The following is a 20713-nucleotide window of genomic DNA, read 5'->3' on the forward strand; positions in this document are numbered from 1 at the left end:
AATTCTGAAAACTTGGCTTTTCACTGGTAACACACATTTGACCAATGTTTGTTGTTAGTAAATATACTTAAAATGCCAGAAAAACTCAAGAATCTATTTTCTATGCTATATGGAGAGCATTCAGCTAAAGTTTACAGATTTCACCCCTTTCAAAGGAATAAACAATCATAAAAAATATTCAAATTCACATCAGGAATATTTTTATAAAAAGAAAAGTCACATATGAAGTTCCACTCTTGTCAATGGGAGCTGTGGACATTGAGTATTTGAAAATCCAGCTGCTATACTGAAGCTACGTCTACACTATGAGCTAGGGGTGTGATTCCTCTGCTTGGGTATACATATTTGTTCTAGCTCTCATTGAGCTAGCATGAATATAAACAGCAGTGAAACCATGGTAGCATGGGAAGAAAGAGCAGAGGCATGGCTTAGCTGTGCTGTGTACATGCCTGCCTGAAATCACTGGGGATGTACTTAGCATAGCTAGGCCATGCTTCTGTTGTGCATATATGTGTACATGAGCAGGGTACTCATACCCCTAGCCCATAGTGTAGACATAGCCTTAAATGGCTAAACAGGTAATGAACTCTTGAAAATCTGGGTTCAATTATGAGTGCTGAGCACTTTTGAAAGCTGGCTTGAAATAGTCTCGGTCTGGTGGTGGTAGTGTGGATATAAAAGGTCCCATGGTGCTTTTCGTAAAAGAAGAGGTTTTTTCAACCATTGTCCTGGGCCACAATTTTCTCTCTTTTCCCACTGTTGTGTTTACTGGTTTCCCTCAGAGGTGGTTGTATATCAGTAGTGGTGAATGTATGTACTGTAATTCATGAGGCACTTTGGGATCCTTCAAGATGAAAAGCATAATGCAACATAAATACAAAATAATCCTGATAAAAGTATTAAACTTAGCATCATAAAGCCTAAGTACAATCCATATTCATCATTGTGAAGAAATGATTGGAAGAAACACTGTGGAAAAAATGCTATTTTTAGTCCTGTATGGTTATTTCTAGGTACAGTTATATTCCCATAGCTGTTGTACTTCTGTGAATTACAGCAAAGGTCAAAGACATGGTGTGAGACCCCAGATAGCTGTTTGATGCAGCGAAGTCAGCAGGTACTATCATGCTCAAGGACAGTTAAATCACACTAAAGGTAAACAGAAAGGAACCAATAAGATTTTGAATGAATTTATTATTTACTAAATCAATGGACTGATAGCATCAGCTAGAACAAAGCAAAGTACAGGCCAATGCTAAGCAAGCCTCCCAACACAGCAAGCCTCCCAACACTTTGCTTATGAAGATGAGTCCTGACCTGCAGTGCCACAGCTATTGCAGGCCTCGGGTTCCCCTTCTCTGTAGCAGAGATTGAGAATTATGCTGAGCTGTGCCAAACTGTGCAGTGTTATTTGCAGGGTGAACAAGTGTCATCATTAAAACGGAACCACCACACCATTTATCACTTCTGATTTAATAGGGTGACCAGATATCCCAATATTATCAGGACCAGACTGATATTAGGGGCTTTGTCTTATATACACAACTAGTCTCTGCCTTTCCCCCTCAAAAAAGTGTCCCGATTTTTCACACTTGCTATCCGGTCACCCTATAATTTCAGCAGGAAATGACCCAAACTTACTGGATAGTACAATATGGAGGAGGCAAGCAAACAGCTGCCACAACCGCTGTTTGTGTAGTGTTTGTATCTGCGTAGAGAGAGCCAGAGGGCAGGCTGCTGAAGGCAGCTGAGCCAGGATTGGCTGAGCCCTGAGTGGGGAGGAGCAGAATGAGGAAGGTACAGCAAGTGGTAGCTGACGGTGAGAGGCCATTAGGGACCGTGCTGTCCCCAGGCGAAGGCAGGTCTACGTGATTGGGGATTCGGATCAAGGACTACTATGCCAGGGGGTAAGAGCTCAAAGGAAATTGAGGCTCAGGTGAATGGGGCACTGGGAGGCTTTTTGGGGGACAGACAACTGTTCTCAAGGGATGGGCTCCACCTAGGTAGGGAAGGAAGACTTAGGGAGAGGAGGCTGGCTCATCTGATTAAAAGAGCTTTAAACAAATTTTCACATTGGGAGTGAGGACAACAAGATCTACAAGTCACTGGAAGTACTGTGTGTCCCTACCGAGTTGGGAAAAAAGAGAGAGGAGCCCAACAGGAAAAATTAGGAAACATGGGAGGTGTAGCCATGACTGGAGTACAGAGTATGGGAAGGTATGTGCTGTTTAGGAAAGACCGATGCAAAGGTAAAGGTGGGGAGTAGCACTGTATATCAATAATGAGGTAAAATGTAATGAGATAACTAGCGCTGCAATGGATGCAGGGAAGCTGTGAGAAAGACAAGCGACGAGTGGAGATGTTTTTACCATATAAATAGAAAAAAAAAAGAAAAGAAGTGGACTTAAAAAAACTTTTTAAGTGGAGAGGAGAAGGGATCTTCTTGAAATGGCACAATATCTGATGAATACTTTGCCTCCTTGCCTATAATGCTAAATGAAGAAGGCTACGGAATAGCGATAGAGGTCCAGATTGGACTGAAGATATGGGGGTAGACATAACGGTAGCTGAGGTCTAAGCCAAACTGGAACAGCCTGTTAGTCTAACATCTGTAGTATGCAAGTCATGGAAAAAATAATGATCTCCTTCTTTGAGAGAGTAACAGATTTTATTTCAGTAGGCGTTGATACGGTGGTACCATGAAGAATTACTGGTTAAATTGAAAAGATGGGGATCAAGTGAAAATCCAGAGGTGGATAAGGAGCTGGTATATTCTCCAGGGAGATTTAGATGACTTGTAAAACTGATAGTTAACAGGATGAAAATTCAATAGTGAGAAGTGTAAGGTTATGCATTTAGGGATGTCTAACAAGAACTTCATTTGGTATTGTGCAGTTTTTGGTCTCCCATGTTTAAGAAGGGATGAATTCAAACTAGAACAGGTACAAAGAAGGGCCACTAGAATGTTTTCTTTTAAAAAAAAAGGATGAGGAGGAGATATGATTACTCTTTAAATATATCAGAGGATAAATACCAGGGAAGGAGAAGAATTATTTCAGCTCAGTGCTAATGTGATGACTTTAAGATTAAGCTAGATAAAGTTTATGGGGGATGATATGATAGGATAAGTGCCTGGTATGATATAACCTTTCCAGAGGGTTTGGCAGGAGGTCAGACTAGATGATCATAATGGTCCCTTCTGATCTTGAATTCTATGATTCTATGAATAACCTTTAGGAATAGGCTATCTGCCTTTTAAACCTTAGGAAACAAAGTTTTGAAATCAAAGGCTGGGGACCATGTGCCAAGAGTGAATGTGCCTACAAATTAAATGTATGTGCAAGCGCACATATGCATTTGCACAGATTTGTATGTGCTCATGTAGACACTTATTTTGCACATGGACATCACTCACTGTGTTTTGATTAGCTGCCTTTATGTGTTGTACAGTGCACTGCTAGAGTGTACAGAGTAGTGCAGGGTTCCTCAAACAGATTTTCAGCTGCATTCATGTCATAGACTGACAAGCCATATTGCCCAGTTTGTCCAGGAGCTCACATATTTTGACAAATTGGAAAAAACAGAGAGCTAGATGGTATGTGTATTTTTTTGAGAAAGGGTCTCTTTGGGCAAGTTCTTTGCAGTTTACATCTAAGTTTAAATATTTACAATAAAAAAAAAACAATTCAGAATCTTTAAACCAAGTAACAGATATGTCCATCGATAAGTTGTTAAAAGCATACAAGACCTCTACAATTGCTTATTTCAATATCTTAGTCAATGAGCAGCCTTATATGTATACAGTGAAATCATCTCACAGATATGGCTCTATCTATCTTTGGTATGTCTACACTACCTGTCGAATTGACGGGCAGCGATTGATCCAGCATCTAGTCTTGACACGATAAATCGACCCACCGAGCACTCTCCTGTCGACTCCCTATACTCCACTGCCACGAGAGGCGCAGGCAGAGTCAATGGGGAAGCGGCAGCAGTCAGCTCAATGCAGTGAAGACATCACGGTGAGTAGGTCTAAGTACATTGACTTCAGCTATGATATTCACGTAGCTGAAGTTGCATAACTTAGATTGATCCCCTCCCAGTATAGACCAGGCCTTTGAGTTTTATACTGCCATCCATCACTGTAATACCTGAGTGCCTTCCAAAAGCAATAGCGAGGCACTCAATGGACTGCATAGACTTACTGGTGCTTCTCTTTTGGGGGAAAAAACTCTGCTTGGCATAGGACCTTTGCGTTTCATTTTATTAAATTATTTTATTGCAGTTTTTAAGGTTTATTTGTTGCATTGTGCTTTTGTTTTTTCTTTCTTTGTTTGTGTTATTTGGGCAGAAGCTGTTGTCAATGATATCAGTGTCACTCTTATGGTAGAAAAGTTTCTATGGCTATGTCTCTCCTGAGTTATTCAAAATCTCCACATGGCAGATTAAATGCTGTGATTGAGCATCTGCTGTGGCATTAAAGGGTTAAGCTGTGACTTGGGAACTAATAGTGAAAATCTAAAATTATTTGAAATGGATAAACTGCATTGTCTCCTTCCTCTCCATCCCTACTTATTTATGCTAATGAAATCTTTAATCACATTCTGAGGCAGGAAAATTAATGCAAAGATTTGTGCATATAGCATGGCAATGGGTATGAAAAGCGAGAGATAGAGAGAATAAGTGAAAACTGCACCTTCTGAGCTCAAAACATGGATATAAATCAGCTCATTTGAAAGGAGGAAATCAGGAGTGGTGCCAAAATATTGTATGGCAAGTCTCATTCTGGTTGTGACAGGTGAGCTTGTTAGGAAGACAGGACCTAAAGCCACTGCACTAAAGTGGAGGTGACTGCCTCTTTGCCTTACCATCATCACCAGGAACATCATTATGTTCTGTTCAAAAATGGTTTGAGTCAGAAATAGCATTTGCTCTTGTATCCTTTATGATTTATAAAGGTCAGTTACATTTAATTTACTATCCTTTAAGAATGTATGTGTGGAAAGTGAAGACCTGGAAAGAAAGGGTAGAAGATTTTTCATGTACAGATTACACATTTTTGTTTTTTGAAGGGGAACTGTTTGCTCAGTTACTTTGGAATGGATTTTTTAAAAACCTTTTTCTTTGTAGCATGGACCATGCGTCATTTGATTTGAGCACCACATATTTATGTAGCTATATATTTTCCCATTTTATAATATATGTCACAATTCATTCATCTGAGAAACCACAGGCCAAGAGAACATGTTGTACATATCTCTTCAGATCCATAGCTATAAGCAGGATTTTTAGGGAACATCAGCCCTTTTAAGATATCTGAAATGTTGGTAGGTTATATCGTTTCCCCATATACCTTATGCGCAGCTGCACCAGAATCTGAGAGTGCTTATTAGTTATCCTATCTAATGATTAGAGAAACCTAATGAAGCTTTTTGCATATGACCTAATGTGATCTCACTACATGTTCTCTCTGCCCAGTTAGACAGGTACAGAGGCTTGCTCTTTTCAAACTGCTGACTCAATTTGAAGAGCATGTGTGTACATGTTCCACTAAAATACACACACAGAAAATCCTTCAAAACTATAGCTTGACATAGGAGAAAGCAGAAAAATATTGGGGCAGATATATTAGCTTCCACCACTTTAGAGTCTTTCTGTATTTTTGCTGTATTCTTCGATATTCTATTGTAACTTTGTTAGAAACTGAAATTTAGATTTTTTTTCCATTGTAAAGATACAGCCATCACACTGGAAAGCTTTCTCAAGCTTGCAAGGATAGGAACTCCCCACCCCACTTCACTGTAAGAACCTTAACTTTCAATGAGAAAAATGTCAGCTAGACAGAATCATCATCTAATCAGGCAGCAAAATCTGCACTGTAAGTGATACTGAAAGTCCTGTGCAGAATAAAACACAACAGGCTGATAAAAAATGGGGCAGTGAAAGCCAAATAGAAAGACACTGAGCAGCGGGCTGCACAGCTGAAGACAGATACCGTGATGGGCAACCTTATCAAAACCTATATATATAGAAAAGAAGAGCCACGTAGACCAATCCTCAATTTCAATGATTCACCACTGAATAAGGACAGTTTCCTGTGCATGGCTCACTACTCAGTTTGCCCCCTTTAATGCAGGTTTTTCAATCACCTGAATGGAGCAGAAATGTCTGTTTGCAAGCACACAAGCTGGTGGGCCCAAGTTTAGAGGCTCATCTGAAAGTGTGAGCCATGGTGTATCCAGTGGCAGATTAATGATTTTGTCGCCCCTAGGCCCTGAAATAATTGCTGCCCCTGGCCCCATATGAACTTGTTTTAGTTTTTTTACAAATTAATTTGAACTAAAATGAATCTAAATATCATTAAAATAATTGAACATTTACAAGTTTTATTATAAATAAAATTACAAGTGGACCCTCACTTGAACGCGCATCTGTATAGCATGGTTTCGCTTATAGCACAGGACCGCGCATGGATCCAAAACTGAGAACCACTTAATTTCTTCCTTCCAGTCATATTATTAACGTTTAGGATTCTCGCGAGTATGTTTACTAAATGGTGTTGCGACGTCATTGGTGGTTTCAATACGTGCTTTGATTGGTAGAATTGCAGCATCACTAATGTCGCAGTTATAAAAATGCTGCTATTATAAATTTACTGCTCCTGAAAATTTGCTGCCCTATGCCACAATAATATGCCACTGAGTGTGTCTGAGGAAACTACAATCCTTTGGTGATCTTCCAGAAAACACCATCCTAGCCACTATGGATGTAGAAGCCCTCTACACCAACATTCCACACAAAGATAGACTACAAGCCATCAGGAATAGCATCCCTGATACCATCATGGCAAATCTGATGGCTGAACTTTGTGACTTTGTCCTCACTCATAACTATTTCAGATTTGGGAACAATTTATACCTTCAAGTCAGCGGGACTGCTATGGGTACCCACATGGCCTCTCAGTATGCCAACATTTTTATGGCCTCCTTAGAACAACGTTTCCTCAGCTCACATCTCCTTATGCCCCTACTCTACTTGCACTACATTGATGACATCTTCATCATCTGGACCCATGGGAAGGAGGGCCTTGAGGAATTCCACCAAGATGTCAAAGATTTCCATGCTTTCATCAATCTCAGCCTGGACCAGTCCACACAAGAGGTCCACTTCCTAGACACTACACTGCTAATAAGCGATGGTCACATAAACCCCACCCTATACTGGAAACCTACTGACCGCTATACTTACCTACATGCCTCCAGTTTTCATCCAGACCACATCACACGATCCATTGTTTACAGCCAAGCTCTAAGATACAACCGCATTTTCTCCGATCCCTCAGACAGAGACAAACACCTACAGAATCTCTATCAAGCATTCTTAAAACTGCAATACCCACCTGGTGAAGTGAAGAAACAGATTGACAGAGCCAGAAGGGTACTGAGAAGTAACCTACTACAAGACAGGCCCAACAAAGAAAGTAACAGAACACCACCAGCCGTCACCTTCAGCCCCCAACTAAAACCTCTCCAGCGCATCATCAAGGATCTACAACCTATCCTGAAGGATGATCCCTCACTCTCACAGACCTTGAAAGATAGGCCAGTCTTTGCTTACAGACAGCCCACCAACCTGAAGCAAATAATCACCATTAACTACACACCACACAACAAAAACACCAACCCAGGAACCAAACTCTGCTACAAACCCCGGTGCCAATTCTGTCCACATATCTATTCAAGGGACACCATCATAGGACCTAACCACATCAGCCACACCACCCGGGGCTCATTCATCTGCACATCTACCAATGTGATATATGCCATCATGTGCCAGCAATGCCCCTCTGCTATGTACATTGGTCAAACCAAACAGTCTCTACGCAAAAGAATAAATAGAAAAAAATCTGACATCAGGAATCATAACATTCAAAAACCAGTAGGAGAACACTTCAATCTCTCTGGTCACTCAATAACAGACCTCAAAGTGGCAATTCATCAAAAAATAACAACTTCAAAAACAGACTCCAACGTGAAGCTGCAGAACTGGAATTAATTTGCAAACTGGATACCATCAGATTAGGCCAGAATAAAGACTGGGAGTGGTTGGATCATTACCAAACCTAATACTAATTTCTCCCTACTGTTACTCATACCTTCTTGTCAACTGTCTGTAATGGGCCACTCTCTTACCACTTCAAAAGTTATTTTTCCTCCCTTGGTATCTTGCTGTTAGTTGATTTATCTCATTAGACTGACCTCACACTTGGTAAAGCAACCCCATCCTTTCATGTATTTATACCTGCTCCTGTATTTTTTATTTCATACATCTGATGAAGTGGGTTATAGCCCATGAAAGCTTATGCCCAAATACATTTGTTAGTCTCTAAGGTGCCACAAGGACTCCTTGTTTTTTTTGCTAATAGAAGTGAGCTAGGTTACATTTACATTATTGTGCTGTGGCTTCCCTTTCTATTTGACCACTGAGTTGAAAATAATGTGGTGTAGTGTCTGGCTGTTTGTACTGACATGAATTGAAAACGCTGTCTTAAAGTTTTAGGTCAGCATACATTCTGAATAATGATTAATGTTCCAGCCTTTAGTCACCTAAGGGTTTTGGGGTAATCAGGCTGGCAAATAACCAAACCAAATAGTGTGATGCATTTGAAGCTGCCTGTGATCATTTATGAATATTATGTGTTGACAGTTACAGGATGCACATATTGAATTAATTCAATAGCAGGATTATCAGGAAATGCATCCAGGAAGGGGAAGGCTGTTAGAAAACACCTGAATGGCAATGAAAGAACCATTCACTTTGATGCTCTGGCTCAGCACCCTTATGAGCCTGCCAGACATGTTTTGCCATTAGGGAGTCATTCCCTATTGGACGGAGCGAATAAGTGGGTTTATCAACACTTACATCTGCGTCGCTGCAGCGCTTAGCGAAGACTCTACCTACACCAAGAGTATCTTCCCCCATTGGCGTAGATACTCTACCTTCCCGAGAGGTGGTAGTGGGAGAAGCTCCCCCATTGACATAGTGCTGCCCACACCTGTCCTGGAGTTAGATCGGTATAAGTATGTCACTGTGGGGTGTAGATTTTCTATATCCCTGAGTAATGCAATTATACTGACATAAGTTTGTAATGAAAACTGGGGCAAAGAGACTCAGGAGTGTTTAAAGAGACACGTGCCCTCAAGAAAGGAGCAGCTAACAGAGACAGGCTTTTAAGTCTGAGAACCCAGAGCCTACCATACAATTATCTGGGGAAAATTAAACCTCCTGGGGTCCCCATTAGGACAATGCTTAGACTCTAAGTAAGAGAGCCATGGATGTAGACCTTTCATTGTTTTAATATCCTTTTACTTTTATACTATGCTGTGCTACTATTGTTAAATAAACATTTATATTTTAAGAAGGCTGTTTAGGGTTAGTATAATCCACTGGTCACACACTTCCAAAGGGAAGAACTCTGTTTAATACAACAATTGTATAATGCCCAACCAGTCTGAAGTATTAGAAAAGGTCATTTTTTTTTGTTTTTCTAAACACCCTGCTTGGAACAAATGTTTCTGGGATAATTTATTTTTAAATATGTCAGTTCTTTAAATGGAAAAAGTACATTATATTGAATTGTACTTTGGCAAGTTTGATGAGGAGGGTGAGTGCTACAAGTCATCTAACACAGTAAAATATCAGAGACAATCTGAAAGAAATATGAAGCTTTGGAGGAGAAAAGTGGAGATACCAGAGTCAAAGAATCTATTAAGTTGTGGTTACAGAAAGGTGGAAATACATGTTCTGTACAGAATCTGTTTTTTTAGTACTCTTCCTCCTTACATCTAACAGAATATAGTATTCAGCACACACTGTTCACCACAAACAATGAACAAAGGAGAGACCTACAAATCACTAACATCTGGCACTGGTTAGGCTGGTAGCCAACTGTGACTATGGACACCACAGTGACTACTAATTTATGCAAACATTCCTATTTCTGCTGTTACCTTACTCCTCTATCCCATCTGTCCACATTTTCTAAATCCTAAATTGTGAGTTCCTTGGAGCAGGTACTCTCTTTGCATTATTTGTTTAAACAATGCCTAGATTCTGTTTTGGCCCTTTACATGCTACTGTAGAAACTGCCATGGATAGTCAAGGACACCAAAAATATGAGGGACATTGGGGTGCGTGTGTATGTGTGTAAGTAAAGATATAGAACAGTTGGATGCCTCAAGGTTCTGTGTATTAATTAATATACCCCACAACATACATAAATAAAACATTTATTAACATTAATCTTCCACCAAAATTGCCACATCGGATCAGACTATCTGTCAAGTCTGATATCCTGTCTCAGGGGAAGATGAAAGAAACCTCTTAGTGGAAGAGTTGGCTATGTGTACACAGCACAGTAAGCTCGTGTCTGTGGGATTCAGGCTTGCAGACTTGGAGTTTCAAGCCCACACATCAGTATCCACATTGCATTGTAAACTCAGGCCACACAAATGTGCTGGCGTGTCCATACTGTACTACTGCAGACCTGAGTCAGATGTTCTGCTTCTGGGGACATATCTCATTGTATCTTAGGGCAGCGCTGCCCAGAGGATTCAGGGGGCCTGGGGCAAAGCGATGGAGCTGCGGCACTTGTACTCACCTGGCGGTGGTCTGAGTCTTCAGTGGCATTTCGGCAGTGGGGGGCGTTTCAGTCGCTCCGGGTCTTCGGCAGCACTGAAGGCCCCCCCCCGCCGCTGAAATGCCGCCGAAGACTCAGACCACCACCAGGTGAGTACAGGTACCGCAGCTTGTGGGGACTGCTGCCGGGCCAGGGCTTGCAGAGCCCCTGCGGGGCCTTGGACCTGGGGCAAACTGCCCCACTTGTTCCCCCCTCTGGGCAGCCCTGCTTTAGGGATCCTAGTGCCCTCACTGGCTGCAGCCACTATAGGGCTTGGTTCATAATGGATTGGGGGAGAGCTATTCTGTCCATTCTTCAGAACTTGACCAGAAGCATTTTCAGTGGTTTGAGCCCACCAACACATCCAGACAAGCCATTTCGGATCTGCACACTCCCATCATGCTCCCAGCAGACAGAGACATCAACATGGATCCTGACCTGGTGGCACAACTTCTCCAGAGCATGCTGTTAGTTCTATTTAGGAAATCAGGAAGAGCATCTCTGGCATTTTGGCAGTGGTTTCTGACCTGCCAAAGGCACTTCTCAGAGAAGAGCATTGGCATATTGGCTGTAAGCGCCCAGTGCTGCTCGTGCCTCCTCCCATAGCTCTGCATCCCCCATACATAGACTCACACTTCTGGAGCAGTGCCACAAGCAAGACTGGTGGGATCACATCATCATGTGGATGTGGGATGACCAGCAGCAGCTCTGGAATTTTCACATGAAGAAGCAGACATTTCTGGAGGTTTGTGATCAGCTTGCTCTGACCCTTCATCATCAGGAAACATGTATGAGGGAGGCCATGCAGGTTGCTAGGGCCATTGGAAACTGGCTACTCCAGACATCTATATATCTGTTCCGAACCAGTTTAGAGTCCGTAAGTCAACTGCGGGGGTTGTTGTGGTGGCTTGTAAGTCAATCAGGACAGTGATGTATCCAAAGGTGGGGACCATTACAAATGTTCCTGAAATAATTGCTAGGTTTTGAGAGAATGGGCTTTCCAATCTGTGCCAGGGCCACTGATGTATTCATGTGCCCTTCACCAGGAGCACAAGTATATAAACCGCAAAGGCTATTACGCCATCATTATGCAGGTCTTGGTCGATGTCAGAGGCAGATTCATGGACACTAATGTGGGGGTGCACTGGCAAGGTGCATGATCCCAGGGTTTATTTTGGAGATTAAAACTTTACCTCTTTGGACAAGCTGGGACATTATTCCCACCAAATGACACTGTACAACTGAAAGCACTGTCTCCACTGTGTGTTCATCACTGTGCTGAAATGTCTGGAGCTTTTTTATGCTTATAGATGAATGTGATAACATTTATTGAATTTTCAAAATTTTACTGAGACCAGCCACATACTTGAACTCACAGCTTATGGAGTACCGTGATGAAGCTCCATTTCATTATGTATAATAAAAATTGCTAATGAAGCATTGTGTGCAAATCCAACTCTTTAATATAAGCATGTATTTAAACACAAATACCAATGCAAAAACTAGACATGCAGACCAGCTGCCATCCAAGGGTACAACACATTAACCACAGAGCAAAAACAGTGAACTATGTTAGATGAGATATACCAACATGATCCTAGCAAGTGACTCATGGCCCACACTGTAGAGGAAGGGGAATCCCTTCCGAGATCCCTGAGCATATAAACAAGAGCCATTAGCCAAGTACCTAAGAGAATTCTCAGTACCACCTCAGAGCACTGGTAAACCCTATCCAGTGTCCCATTCTCAGCAGTCAGCATCTCTGATGCTTCAGAGGAACAAGAAAAATGAATATAGCTGGGGGGAGGAGGGGAACATTTCTTTCCTAACTCCTACAGGTGACTGGCTGAACACCTGAAGCATGAGATTTTATGAACATAAGATATGAACCAGAAGATACACCCAGGGTTGCCCAACCCAGCCCCCACCCCCGACCACCACCACTGCAGGCAACCTCATCATACAATCCCTCTTGCAAATGTATCAGGCTTTAAGATAAACTAGCTAGGTTGCTTGCTCCCACAATTACTAATGGGTGACTGTTCTAGAACCTCACTCCTCTGATGGTGAGAAACCTTCTTGTAAATTCCAGCCTAAGTGTACCCATTCAGGATACTGAATCCAATCACAAGGCAGTTATTAATATCCTTCTATATGTTGCTTTTGGACAAAAGATTAAGAGTGTGTATATTAAGCACAATTAAGTCATACAAATGAACAGGATAGAGCTTATTCTAGATTAGATTAGTTGGCAGAAACTTCAACCACACAAGTCTTGCAATTGGATATTGAGTGACAACATTGGCAGCCAATGAAATAAAATAGAGAAACATTACACAATCAGAACACACTCACTGGCTGGACATACCCTTAGGCAGGGCACTTTTACCAAAGACTAAGAGATAATTAATACTCCTTTGCTGCCACACTGCATTTTTTTTTCAATTGTGAAAAATGCCATTTTTGTTCCTACTATCACTGTAGAATTTTATAATTTTATTTACTGACAAAGCCTGAAGAAAAATATGTAATATTTTTATTAACTGTTTCCTCCCCAAACTTTTTATTTTTAAGCTCTTAAAAGAATATTGTCAAAAGTTTAAAATATTGTGTTAAGGAAGTGGGAGAAGAGACCTGAGCTGAATTTGAACCATTGTAAAAAAAAGTCCCAGTTAGTGGTTTAAAACCACTTGGCCAAAATGATTCTCACTTGAGGTATTTGAGAAAAAAAAATGCCCCACTACCACATGGAGAAAGAAATTTGTGGTGTCCCCCCCCCCTTACTGTAAGGGTTACCTGATTGTGACATCTCATTGAAACTCCAAAACTTGCCTGTTGAAGAATGACATAAAAATAAAAGATATCTGTCAAACACTGAACTTTCTGCTTCACATAACTCTGGCACCTGTGTATTTTCTCTTGAGAAAATTAATACATCAACCTTGGGTGAAGTAAAAGGAGAGAAATTACATAGAAATCTGGCTCAGCACTTATTCTAAACTCAGCACTCTTCATGGTTCAGTAACCCTTGAACTTAAAGTTTTCTCAGCTGTGGAAATGGATTCCAGGCCTGACGAGCATTTAAGAAAAACACACTTAATTGCAGTTTTTCTTCAGACAAAAAGAAGTGAAAGAACAGTTTTGTGTGGCCACTGTAGAGGAACTAAATGAATTTGGTCTTCACGGTTGAGAAGGTGAGGGAAATTCCCTAACCTGAGCCATTCCTTTTAGGTGACATATCTAAGGAACTGTCCCAGATTGAAGTGTCATTAGAGGAGCTTTTGGAACAAATTGATAAATTAAACAGCAATAAGTCACCAGGACCAGATGGTATTCACCCATGAGTTCTGAAGGAACTCAAACGTGAAATTGCAGAACTAGTAACTATGGTATCATTTAAATCAGCTTCTGTACCAGATGACTGGAGGCTAATGTGATGCCAATTTTTAGAAAAGACTCCAGAGGCAATCCCAGCAATTAGAGGCCGGAAAGCCTAACTTCAGTGGCAGGCAAATTGGTTGAAACTATAGTAAAGAACAGAATTATCAGACATATAGATGAACACCATTTGTTGGGGAACAGACAGCATGGTTTTTGTAAAGGGAAATCATGCCTCACCAATCTACTAGAATTCTTTGAAGGGGTCAACAAGCATGTGGACAAGGGTGATCCCGTGGTTATAGTGTACTTAAGATTTTCAGAAAGCCTTTGACGAGGTCCCTCACCAAAGGGTCTTAGGCAGAGTAAGCTGTCATAGGATAAGAGGGAAGGTTTTCTCTCATGGATCAGTAACTGGTTAAAAGATAGGAGACAAAGGATAAGAAGAAATGGTCAGTTTTCAGAATGGTGAGAGGTGGTGTCCCCCACGGGTCTGTACTGGGACCAGTACTGTTCAACATAACTGATCTGGAAAAAGAGGTAGACCAGGGATCAGCAACCTTTGGCACATGGCAAGCCCCTGGCGGACCGGGCCGATTTGTTTACCTGCCGCATCTGCGGGTTTGGCCAATCACAGCTCCCACTGGCCGCAGTTTGCTGCTCCAGGCCAACAAGGGCTGCGAGAAGTGGCGCAGGCTAAAGGGTGTGCTGGCCGCCGCTTCCCGCCACCACCATTGGCCTGGAGCGGTGAACTGTAGCCAGTGTGAGCCGAAATCAGGCAAACCTGTGGATGCAGCAGGTAAACAAAACCGGCCCGGCCCGCCAGGGTGCTCACCCTAGTGGGGCACGTGCCAAAGGTTGCCGATCCTTGGGGTAGACAGTGAGGTGGCAAAATTTGCAGATGATATAAAACTACTCAAGATAGTTAAGTCCAAAGCAGACTGTGAAGAGTTACAAAGGAATCTCGCAAAACTGGGGCACAGGGCAACAAAATGGCAGATGAAATTCAATATTGATAAATGCAACTTAATGCACATTGGAAAATAAAACCCCAACTATACATATACAATGATGGGGTCTAAATTATTTGTTACCACTCGAGAGAGATCTTGGAGTCATTAAAACAACAAGGAGTCTGGTGGCACCTTACAGACTAAAAGATTTATTTGGGAATAAGCTTTCGTGGGTAAAAAACTCACTTCTTCAGATGCACTGTTTTTGTGGATACAGACAAACACAGCTATCCCTCTGATACTTGGAGTCATTGTGGATAGTTCTCTGAAAACATCCACTCAATGTGAAGTGGCAGTCAAAAAAGCTAATAGAGTGCTGGGAATCATTAGGAAAGGGATAGATAATAAGACACAAAATATCATGTTGCCGCTATATAAATTAATGGTACGTCCACATCTTGAATACTGCATGCAGATCTGGTCACTCCATCTCAAAAAAGACATATTGAAATTGGAAAAGGTACAGAAAAGGGCAACAAAAATGATTAGGGGTATAGAACAGCTTCCATATGAGGAGATATTAATAAGACTGAGACCTTTGAGCTTGGAAAATAGATGACTAAGGGGGCAATATGATAGAGGTTTATAAAATCATGACTTGTGTGGAGAAAGTAAATAAGGAAGTGTTATTTATTCCTTCTCATAACACAAGAACTAGGTGTCACCAAATGAAATTAATAGGCAGCAGGTTTAAAAGAAAGAAAAGGAAGTATTTCTTCACACAGTGCACAGTCAACCTATGGAACTCTTTGCCAAAGAGGTTGTGAAGGTCAACACTATAACAGGGTTCAAAAAATAACTAGTAAGTTCATGGAAGATAAGTTCATCAATGGCTATAAGTGGCTGTAAGTGTTTCCTTGTGATCAGTGGTTAATATAGGTGATTAAACAACTTTCCTAGAACACAGCTGTGACAACTTGTCACCCCCATATTCATCTTTGTCATGTAATTAGGATATGTTTTCTACAAAGTATGCCTTGTGAAGTATCATTCTAAAAGTCTTGATCTGCTAGACTTAATATCTCATTGGATTGTATGTGCTATCACTGTATGTGAAGTTATGAAGTTTGACTATGTATGTGTTACTCAAGCCTGTTGTGAGATTAAAACCACCACAAGCAGCCTTTCAGGTACAACAGTAAAAAAGCCAAACAATGTTAATGGCTTATTGAGGAAAAGCACACAACCACAAGGATTACCCCAGGAACTGTGTACAACGGAAACCTCTCAGAGATAACACTGCACAATTGGAACTGTTTGACCCAGGTCACAGCAAAAGAGCTTTCCAGCAAGTGGACAGAAGATCTGAAAGGGGGAAATGACATCATAATGGTACTTTACCTAGCCTGTGTATGAAAACCTGGAAAGAAAAGGCAGATTGTGCCTTAAGAATCTGCCAGCCTGCTTATCACTCAGGGTGAGAATGTGCTAATTCATATCCTATCTATCTAGTATGTTAAGCTCAGTTTGTGTTTTTTGTTTACTTAGTAGGTAATCTGCTTTGATCTGTTTGCTATCACTTAAAATCTATCTTTTTGTAGTTAAAAAACTTATTTTATGTTTTAATCCAAACTGATGCGCATTTGACTAAAATGTCTGGGGAGAATCTCAGATTGATTACCACAAGTGTGCATAGACCTCTTCACATTGAGGGAGAGGCAGACCAGGTATTAAACTCATATACTGGCCAGATTTGACCAGGGCAGGACGGTACTGCTCTGGGGTCCTAGGCTGGGAGGCTGGTGGTTAGAGAGCCTGCATGTGACTGCAGCTGGGTGTGTCCCTACCTGTGTGAATGCTGGTGAAAGTGCAAGCTTGGAGGGCTCTGCAGCTTGTCACAGCAGCACGGTGTGAGAGGGAGCCCAGGCTGGTGGGTCAGAGGGCTCATTGGTACCCCAATTCCAGGTGGCACCCCGGGGGGAACCTGTCACAAAAGCATTGTTTAATCTCAACAGTAGGACCATCACAAGGCATAAAAGAAAAGGTTTTTAATACAGTAACAATCTTCATTTATAGCTATCTTATCTAAGTCTTACCAGTTTAGGGTTGCCAATTCTGACTGAAGCTATTCCAGGAGATTTTTTCCCACAACATGACGTAATGTCATTTTCTTAAAATAGCCTATTAAAATCTCCCAGACTGCTTTCAATAGTCACTAGGAGATCGATGCCGATTCTGAGAGACTCCAGGCCAACCCTGGAGGGACCCTATACCAGCTGCATGGAAGCTTAGGAAAGGCCTCACTTCTAATCTATGCTGCACTAAATCAGACACTTTATAATCCATGCAAAAAGATGGCAGTCAGCAAAGTTTTAATATCAGTTACTGTAAAATTCAGTCATTTGACTCGCAATCCAGTAATTTGCAGTGGGTCTCCAATTAGAAAGTTAGCAAGGCTCTACTGTACTTCACACTTAGTGCAGTGGCGCACACAGAGATTATATTAGCTCACACTCAAAGTACCAATAATCAGTAGAAAAGCAACATGAAGAACTTCATGTAAAAAAGTCTTCTCTCTCTCTGCAGATAGACATAGTAATTACTGAACAACAACTGAACACTTTACATTTAGATTCCCAAATATTTATTTCATTTAGATGTAAGAATATTATACGTTTATAAAAAAGATAATGATTGAAGACCTGATTTCACTATCCTTACTTACAGAGAGTCATATTTTACTTCATTCCAATGGGATTACTTGTGAAGCAAAGTACCATTTAAGTGCGTCTGGTTGAAAAAAACAAGAGCCATTAGCCAAGTACCTGAGAGAATTCTCAGTAGAACCTCAGAGCACTGATAAACTAGTGGCCAGGACCGTGCCCCTTCCCAGAGCTCCCATTGGCCGGGAATGGAGAACCGCGGCCACTGGGAGCTGCGAGAGGCAGTACCTGCGTACCTGCGGACGCTCAGGTAAACAAAGCGTCTCACGACCCACCAGGGGCTTACCTTGAACAAGCCACAAATCAAGTTTGCGAACCCCTGCTGTAGATGATATGTACATAGTTAATCTTTATTATTAAGGGCTTTTTTTCCAACCAGACACACTTAAATGGTACTTTGCTTCACAAGTAATCCCATTGGAATGAAGTAAAATATGACTCAGTTGCTAACCCATAATACAAATATTTTAACAATGTATTTGTAAGTATTGCACATAAAGCAACTGTTGTTATTGAATGCGTATTTTGATGCCTATGATGAAAACACTACTACTGTGAACATCCTTTTACGGCATGGTTCAACTCTTCACTTTTAAAAAGAGACCATACATCAGGATTTTGCTGCATGAGGAGATGAACAGATCAAAGGACCAGGCAATAATAATGTTCAGAGAGATGCTGGAGAGAGAACCATAGAATAAAGCCAAGGACAGGTTTTAAAAAGTGCATCAATGTTGCATTTCATAGGCTTAATGATATTAAAGACACTGCTTCTTGTGTAGTCATATATTACCTCCCTCTTTTCTGTGCCAGCGCAAATCCACATACAAACATTTCCATACACATACACACACACACATATATAAGGAACTCCGAAAGAACCAAGGGAGGGATCAGATCAAAGAAAATGAAGCGTAAAACAGATAAAGGTAGATCTAACTCACAATACCAGAACAAAGGAAAGGAATCTACTTTTCATCAGGCTGGAAGCACCACCAATTATAAGGAAGGGTGAAAATAACTAATATAGTCTGAGTTATAATATGGTTTGTAGATGCATCATGTATTGAAAATATTAGAGTTACAATGGGAAGTGCAGGTGGTTATGGAGTTATTGCTTTTTACTTGGATGCATATGTTCATTGTAGGGATATAATTACGGATTAGCTGGGAACACAGTAAGAGTTGACCAGTAAACAATTCTGCTTCATGAAAAATTTGAGATTTAAGATTACTTTTCTTCTGATGTGGAATGAAAGCAAGACCTTTTCAATTTTTTCATGACAAAAATAAGACAGAGACTTACACAGACCAACCCAAGAGTATCACCTAGCCCAGTGATTAGGGCACCCACCTGGGATATGGAAGATCTAAGTTCAGTTCCCTTCTACAAATCAGACAAAGCAGGGATTAGAATCTGGTGAGTGCCCTAAACACTGAAAAATTAGGTATTCTGGGCTAGGTCTCCCTCTCTCTCAAATTCCATCCTGGACCCAAATAACTTTCCTGACAACATTTTCATTGAAACCAATATGTTTTAGCAGAACATTTCAGTTCCAACAAAACAACATTTTTCAACAGAAAAAATGTTTCATCAAAATGTTTTGATCATTTCTAGTTACAGAACTTGTCTGTTATTTAAAAGCCCAATTTAATTCTCTTTCCAGTGACTTTAATTAGAGCTATATCAGATTTTAACAGAGAGATTTCTTTTACTCAGAGATGCAACTCATGAAACATGCATTGGGCTGTATTGTGCAATGCCAGAAACACAAAGTTATGTTGTATGGTTAGCCTCAGTCCAGTAAATGTAGCCTTTTCCCCCGTTGACAGATTTTTTTTTTAATTAAACACAATTTTAATAGACAAAAAGGGAAACCTGCTGAAAATGCTATAGTGCTACACGCATCAAATAACTATAGATGTTTACCTTATGTTTTCAGACTTTTCTTACCCTTTCAGCCTTTGTTAATCTTACAATATAACCACTTTAAAATGTGCCATCAGTTAAGTGGTTTCTGTAACCACTCTCACCCAAGAATGCACTTGCTACTGTGTCTATTAGCTTTGGAGTACAACAGTTTTTCTATAAACCTACATTTGAATTATTTCACACTAATTGGTCTGTTGGAAGTATAACCGAACCACAGGTCAGTCATTGTAGATTTTCCATCAATTCTGTTGGAATAACCCTATTAAGTTTCTTAATGGTGAAGATGTGAAGGAAAGGAAGTAGTGCTCCAAAAACCGCCTGTAAAAATGAACCCTGATGCACATAGCTATAAGGACATGACTATCATCAAAAATAAATTGTAAAAAAGATGTAGGGTTTGTCTACACGGCATGGCAAAGTGCATTAGAGGGGTATGACTTGTAAAGAGCTCTAATGTGTTGTAATCTAACTGTCTTGTGTAGATCCTGCTGGAGCTCTCTAAAAGGTTCCTAGTTCATGTTAATGTCCTGTTTGAAACAGAACTACTTTAATGCACACGAGGTACCTTTTAGAGCATGCCAGTTAGGGCAGTTAGAGCACAACACATTAGAGTGCTTTATAAATCATATTCTTCTAATGTGCTTTGCTGCCCTACGTAGACAAACCCTACACCTATTGTCCAGTGTTGTTTTTTCTTTTCCTATTACAGGAAGAAACCACCTTAACATTGACCAGATTTTAATTTTTTCTGCATCACGCGCACACATATCCTGCTAGCTTTCATGAGCATAGCCACATCTCTGATACTCAAATCTGATAACACAGCTCCCATTATTTGAAAGACCGCCCCAGCAATGGTAGAAATGGAAATAAGCTGGATACAAACAAAAGGGCAGCATTCATACTTTTTTAGTGTTTTTAAATGTTAGGCATGATGCAATCCTTTTGAATATGAAACACTTTGAAAAAGTAATATACAAAAAGGTAGGTAGCATGGGCAGTACATTTACTCTTCTTTGTTCACTCCAAAAAATGGAATAGCCTAACT

The 20713-nt window shown here is 40.8% G+C and overlaps 1 protein-coding gene across 5 annotated transcripts in view; it reads right to left on the reverse strand.

The window, feature by feature from the left end:
• DOK6 (docking protein 6) overlaps window positions 1–20713 on the reverse strand; it is a 395394-nt gene that overhangs the window by 137098 nt on the left and 237583 nt on the right. The window lies entirely within an intron of this gene.

This window comes from Mauremys reevesii, linkage group 2, assembly GCF_016161935.1.
Source record: "Mauremys reevesii isolate NIE-2019 linkage group 2, ASM1616193v1, whole genome shotgun sequence".
Classification (NCBI taxonomy): Eukaryota; Metazoa; Chordata; order Testudines; family Geoemydidae; genus Mauremys; species Mauremys reevesii.